Below are 7,462 nucleotides of genomic sequence, written 5' to 3'. Positions count from 1 at the left end.
GGCTCACTTCTGTAATACCAGCATTTTGGGAGGCTGAGTAGGGTGGATCACCTGAGGTCAGAAGTTCGAGATAAGCCTGACCAACATGGTGAAACTCTGTCTCTACTAAAAATACAAAAATGTGCTGGGCATGGTTGCATGCGCCTGTAATCCCAGCTAATAGGGAGGCTAAGGCAGAGAATCACTTGAACCCAGAAGGCGGAGGTTGCAGTGAGCTGAGATTGCACCACTACCCTCCAGCCTAGGTGACAGAGTAAGACTCTGTCTCAAAAAAAGATAAAAAGAATCTAGAGTTCAAAGATGTCTGGATCAGGGCTATAAATTTGAGAGTTAAAGATGCAGATGCAGAGATATTATTTGAGATGTGGCTGAGATTGCCTAGCAAAAGCAAACTGTATATAGGGTTCAGTGGAAGGGGTGGGAGGGTAGAAGAGGGCCTAGGACCTAGTCTGAGATACCCTAGCATTGGAGGTTGGGCAGAGGAGGAGAGGAGTTGGCAACAGGGTCTATAAAGGAGAGGCCGGGAGAGTCTTGAAGCCCAGAGCAGTCAACGTTTCAAATGGTCCTGAACATCAACAGACCTGAGGTGTGAAACATGTTTATTTGATTAGCAGCCTCTAGGACATTGATGACTTTGGAGACAGGTGTTTTGGTGGCATGGTTAGGGCAAAAGCCAGACTGGAGTGGATGCAAAGGGAGGAAATGCAGAGGACACAGCAAGAGTTTGGTTGCAGGGAAAGTCAGAGTGGGTGGCAGTTGCTGGAGGGGGATTCTGGGATCAAGGAAATGTTTGTTAAGATGGGAGAGAACTGAGTGACTTGAAAGGTCGTTGGAAAGGAGAGGAAGGGGTTGAAGATACAGAAGAAAGGAGGGATCCTTGAAAATATAAAGAGATGGGACAGGATCCAGTTGCTGGAGGAGGAACTGAGATCAGCTTTAAGGACTAGTCCTTTACTGCAGTAGAAGGGAGAGATGAGTGGTTGCATGCAAATATGGATAATTTTGTCCCTTTCAAGCTGAGAGGTTAAGGGACTTCTCATCTGATAACTTTCATATTCTTGGTGATGTCATTTCCTGGGATTGAGAGGAGAGTGTTGGGGAGGAGTCTCTGAGGGTGGGTAGTCACAGGGCTGGCAATGTGAAGAGAGTTGATGTGATCTGCTATATTTGTTGAGGAGAGATGAAGAGCTGGGTGGCCAGAAAAGCAAAATAGAATGTGAGGCTGGATGACAGCCCTGGAGGAAATGCTGGTCAAGAATTTAGAGTGGTGCTAAACTCTGGAGTGGTTTTCTGGCACTTAGTGAGGTTGTATTGTATTAATTATTTATTGCTATTAATTATTTATTGCTATTGTATTATTTATTAATCTATTGTATAGTAGATTATCCCAAAACTTGTTAAAATTACATATGTTTATTACCTCAGTTTTGGGTCAGGAATTTGGGCACCGCTTAGCTGGGTGCCTTTGCTTCAAAGTCTATCACAAGGTTGCAGTCAGAGTGCCAGCCAGGGCTGGGGTCTCATCTGAAGGCTCAACCAGGGGAAGGCCCACTTTCAAGCTCACCCATGTTGTTGTTAGTAGGATTCAGTTTCCCACAGCCTATTGGGCTGAGACCTTAGCTCCTCACCAACTTTTGACCTGAAGTCCCCTTGGGTTCCTTGCCACATTGGCCTCTCTATAGAGCAGGTTACAACATGGGAGCTGGCTTCCCTCAGAGCAAAGAAGGGTGAGGGAGCGTGTGCAAGACGGAAGCCATGATTTCTTTTCAACCTAATCTCAGAATTAATATCCCATGGTTTTTGCCTTACTTAAATGGCAGAAGCAAATCACCAGGCACAGTGACTCTCCAGAGGAGGGGATTATACAAGGACATGAATACCGAGAGGTGGGAATCACCAGGGGCTGTCTCAGGCTGCCTGCCATTCTGTATGGAGAGTGGGCTGAGGACAGGTTGTGGTCACGTTGTGAAGAGCCATGTGTACCAAACGGAGGGATTTGAGTTTCATCCCATCGACTTTTTGGAGTCATGGGTGATTTTTAAGGCATGGGGTGCGTAGATCAGTTTTTAAAAGTTCACTCTGTGAGACTGTTTGGTGCTGTAAAGAGGAATCAACCCACAGGAACACAGCAGCAGTGACGTCCCCTGGACAGGCACGTGGAATGCACGTCCCAGCCATCCACAGAGCTTATTCTCTCACACTCTTCAGGTCTTTGCTAAAATGCAGTCTTCTCCATGGGACCTCCTCTGACCACCTGATCCAAAATTGCACTTCCCAGCCCCACCCAGCATCCCCTATCCTCTGCTTTATTTCTCCATTACCTATCCCTATCAGGCCCATTATAAATCTTGTCACTTATTTCTTTATTTTTTGGTATTGCTCTCTCCCCACTAGAATGTAAGCTCCACGAAGGCAGGGATTTTGGATTGCTGTGTGTGTGTCTGTATCCCAGCGCCTGAGCATTTAGTAGGTACTCTATGAAGATTTGCTGAATGAACTATTTAATAAGTAAAGTATATCTTGTTTCTCCAAATGCCATTTCCTTGCGGAAGTGAATATAAAAGGACTGCACTCTGTGAAGTGTGTGGGTGCAGAGAAGCATGAGGAGGCGGTGAGCAGCGTGCTCTGAAGGGATGAAAATATAAGAAGGATTCTGAATCTAGAGGGAGACCTGTAGAAAGGAAATCTTTCCTCCTCTGATCCTGATGGCTTGCAGAATTAGCTAATGCTTTGGAAATGACTACAAATAGGACTTTCTAGTAAAATAAGAAAAACTACAGATGTGGCAACCTTGATGAGATGGTATGAGTAGTGTTAAGTGTTACTACTACAGGCTGATTGGGGAGGGGTTCACCGAGGCCTCTCCAGGGCGCCCCAATGGGCAAACACCTAGCCTTTTTAGGACTAAACTGAACTTCCCTCAGCCTCTTTCCCTTAGAGATGCGCAGCATGCTGCCAAGGGAGGAATCTGTGGCCCAAGATGATTTTGCCCAGTGTGCCAGGAGTAGCAGTCCAGCCTGATTAGGATGCAGATGGGGCTGGGCCTGGGGTAAGGCAAACCAGGCACCTGGCTCCTAGCATTTAAGGAGGCACTCATTATGGGGATCATGACTGCGCAGGCTCAGCACTTGCAGGAACCTAAAAATGAAAGCCTCCTTAAATCATGTTCCCTGGGTACCTCATTCTTCATAGGATGCTCATTTTCAGGGCAGAAACCATTATGACTTTTGGGGGCCCTAGGCACTTTTGCCTTTGTAGATTCCTTCCTCTATCTAAAAAATACCTATACATACACACACAAAATTGTATTTTAGAACTGCATTGATATAGAGACAATTCAAGCTAGATTCGATTTCTTTTTTCTGATTATAAAATACATTAAAACATTTTCATAGGCTCTAAAACTATCGTGGGGCCTGGTACTGCTACTGCAGCTGGAGGACAAATTCAACAAGGCAAAGGAGGGAGAGAGGGACTCCTCCTGTTGTTTGCACCCTAGGTGTTCCACTTGCCTCCACTTGTCCCAACCCTGGGCACAGGAATCTCTCAGTTAGCAAACTTCATTGAGGGAATTCATTTTCTGCACTTTTCTGAGCTTCAATGTCTTTATGTTTAAAACGGTTCTAATAAAGTAGGAGTTCTTTAGCACAATATAAATAAGAAAATATAATAAAATTGGGCCAGGCGCAGTGGCTCACGCCTGTGATCCCAGCACTTGTAGGAGGCCAAGGCAGGCGGATCATGAGGTCAGGAGATCGAGACCATGCTGGCTAACACGGTGAAACCCCATCTCTACTAAAAATACAAAAAATTAGCCGGGCGTGGTGGTGGGCACCTGTAGTCCCAGCTACTCAGGAGGCTGAGGCAGGAGAATGGCGTGAACCCAGGAGGCGGAGCTTGAAGTGAGCCAAGATTGCACCACTGCACTCCAGCCTGGGCGACAGAGCGAGTCTCTGTCTCAAAAAAACAACAAAAAAAAGAAAATATAATAAAATTACCACAAGATCCAGCAATTCTGCTCGTAGATATATACTCTAAAGAATGAAAAGTAGAAACTCAGGCAGATATCTGGACACCAATGTGCACGGCAGCATTATTCACAACAGCCAAAAGGTGGAAATGACCCAAATGTCCACTGACAGATGAATAGACAAATACAATGTAGTCTCTACATACAACAGAATATTATTCAGCCATAGGGAGGAATGAAATTCTGATACGCGCCACAACATGAATAGGCCCAAACACATTCTACTAAATGAAATGAACCATACACGAAAGTCCAAATATTGTATGATTTCACATATGTGAGTTACCTACGTTAGGCAAATTCAGAGAGACAGAAAGTAATTGAGCTTCTGTTCGGAACAATGCAAAAGCTCTGGAAATGGATGGGGTGATGGTTGCACAAGGTTGTGAATATACTTAATGTCACCAGATTTTACACTTAAAAATAGTTAAAATGGTAAATTTTATGTGTATTTTCCACATTAAAAAAGAGAATGCTGTATCGGCATAAGCGTTTTATACAGGGTAAAAAGGCACACAGATGTAAGAAATCCTTACTGTCCCCATTGACAATTACCATATTGCAGCGGTGAATGAGTCTTCCAAAGTTCACAGACAGATTGGCAGGCATAAAACTGCTGTGTAAACACAGCCTTCTCCAGCCCAGACCTGTTGCTCACCGCCCACTATGGCCCACAGATTTAATGACCAAGTTGATGAATGGATGATAGCCAAGATTCTTGAAGCTCTGGGTGGCACAGGGCGTGCACTTCCTGGAAACCTGTCATTCCTTGCTGTCTGACGGCATTCCCTTTGGGGGCCCAGAGATTATGGTTTTGGCCAAGACATCTAAGATAATCCTGGTGTTGATAGCATAAGGAGCGACCCACAAGAGGCCAAGTTACCCACCAGGCCCTGACAGTGCACTTTGTACTGACGTTGGCCTGATCCAGTTTCCTGGTTAGGAAAGAATGTTCTGATCTCTGAATAAACTGAAAAGGGAGCTTCATTTTGACCTGGGACAGGGACCTGTAAGCCTCAGTGTCTGAGCCACTTCTTTTGCCACTGAGCAAATCCTACTTTCAAAGATGAAGTCTTAAAACACACAGAAGAGGTGACATGGTAGGGGGGGATCCCTGGGACCAAAGGACCCTTCACAAAACAATTCACTCCAGGGTTTCTTCAGTAACAAGTCTGTCTAGTACAAGCTGGGTTTTGGGGATGCCCTGCCTCTCACAGGAGCCTGTGGACTCCCTGGAATTTGTAAGCCTATGTTGGTATTTGCAGAGAGAAAATCCATAGTTTCCATCAGATTCTCAAAGGGATGCAAGACCCCCAAACTGCTTTAAAACCACTGTTCCTGTGAATTTAAGATGCAATCATTGCCAGTTTTCCGGGGACATCTAGATTGGCCAAACCAGATACCGGACCGCACACATCTGGTGGCAGAAAAGGTTCAGTGTTTCAGTGGGGCAGGGGTCGGGGGTTACCGCTGAACCCTCCTACCTCTTCTCCTAAATGAAGTGATTCATTTTTGAACAAACTGTGACCATGAAGCTGTTATTTCACATCTGTGAAAAATGCTGGCCCCAAGTGACAGCAAAATCTCCTTGTTGACCATGATTCCTCCTCACTCAGCCAGACTTTGGTATATGTGTGTAAATGACACGCCCAAGTCAACAGTTCAGAACAGAGTCTGAAACAATTCCTCCTAAAAGAAAGACCCTCCAGGCCTTGCTGATCCCTTTAATAGCTCCTTGTGGTCTACTGTAAGCCCCCAAACAGAGTCTTGTTTGGTCTGCAGAGTCTTTTGGCCAGGATGGGAAGCACTGGGCAGATGGCAGCTCGCCGGTCCCTGCAAGGGAGGGTACGTGATGAGGAGAAGGGTCATAATGAATGGGTAATTTAAAGGCTCTGAAGAATGACTCAGACATTCCAATGGAGCTTTATTTTTTCCTTTTGTTGATGTGTGAAATGTAATTGTAGTCATTTTTTCCAATGAGTTGATAAACAGTGATTATCCATGCAGCTTGTGAGCTGGGTCATCGTGAACTAGTTCACATGCCAACATTTTTCTCTCCCTCACCCCCAGCACCTGAGTTAACTGCTCCAAGCCTGAGGTTGGAGGTTTCTTGATCCCAGGAATTCTAGCAAAGGTGCAGGATGCAAAAGGTCAGAGGAGGCTGTCTGGGAAGGGTGGCCATAGGGAGAACTGGAAACTTGTGAGTTCTGGCTTGACCCTTTGCCCTACCAGACAGTCCCTTTGTTACCTAGGATGAAGGTTAGAGCAGAGAAGTGATTTGCTTGGCATCAGAAAGATGGTCATCAAGAAAGGGAGAGAAGGCAATATCTGGTGAGCACCTTCTCACCACATATGGGCTGGGTGCTGTGCTAAATAACCCTTTCCACAGGCATCAATTCATGTCATGCTCAAAATAGCAAAGAAGGGGTAAACCTGAATACATACTCATACCTGATCTTTGCAATAATTTCCCTAATGAGTTATTGCCTCCTCCCCATTTACAAATGAGGACACTGAAGCACAAAGAGTTAAGTCACATGGTCAGATAGTGGGTGGTGGGGGAATCGGGACTTCAACCCCGGTCTGTCTATTTCCAAAATCTGTTATCTCACTACCACACGAGGCTGCCTCTCATCAGAGACTGACCTAGCTGGCCCTACTGGCCCTGTAAGGAGGACGATCTTATATGCCTGGCTGTGGCAATGTGGTAGAGCCACAGGTAGTTCCTCGGCACCAGCTACAGAGATGCAGGCTGCCACAGTGAACCTGCTGTACCCATCACCTGGGCGCTGGTTAACAGACCTGCAAGGGAATGATGATAGGCAAAACTGGCTTGGGAGCTGTGTGTCATTGATGTGTCTGTCCTCCTGTAGGTGAGGGGACAGGAGTGCAGCTCCTTAGATTGGCATCACAATTGTATTTGAGTTCTCCAGATAAACAGAATGAATGAGGCAATTTTACACACACACACACGCGTGAGCAGATTATTATAAAAATTGGCTCATGCGGTTATGGAAGCCCAAAAGTCCCACAATCTGCCATCTACAAGCTATGGAAACAGGCGTAATTCAGTGGTGTATTTCAGCTCAAGCCTGAAGGCCTAAAACCCAGGCGGCTGAAGGTGTAGAGTCTGGGTCTGCGTCTGAAAGCCTGAGAATCAGGAGTACCAGTATCCAAGGGTTGGGGAAGCTTGATGTCCCAGCTTAGGCAGAGAGAAAGAATTAATCCTTACTCCACCTTTTTGTTCTGTTTGGGCCCTCGGTGGATAGGATGATGTGACCTCCACTGGGGAAGGCATCAGTCCATCAATTCACCAATCCAAATGCTGATCTCTTCCAGAAACACCCTTGCAAACACACCCAGAAATAGTATTTTATCAACTACCTGGGCATTCCTTAGCCCAGTCGAATTGATGCACAAAACTAACCATCT

The sequence above is a fragment of the Piliocolobus tephrosceles genome, chromosome 15 (assembly GCF_002776525.5).
Source record: "Piliocolobus tephrosceles isolate RC106 chromosome 15, ASM277652v3, whole genome shotgun sequence".
Lineage (NCBI taxonomy): Eukaryota > Metazoa > Chordata > Mammalia > Primates > Cercopithecidae > Piliocolobus > Piliocolobus tephrosceles.
This window is presented reverse-complemented; position numbering follows the sequence as displayed.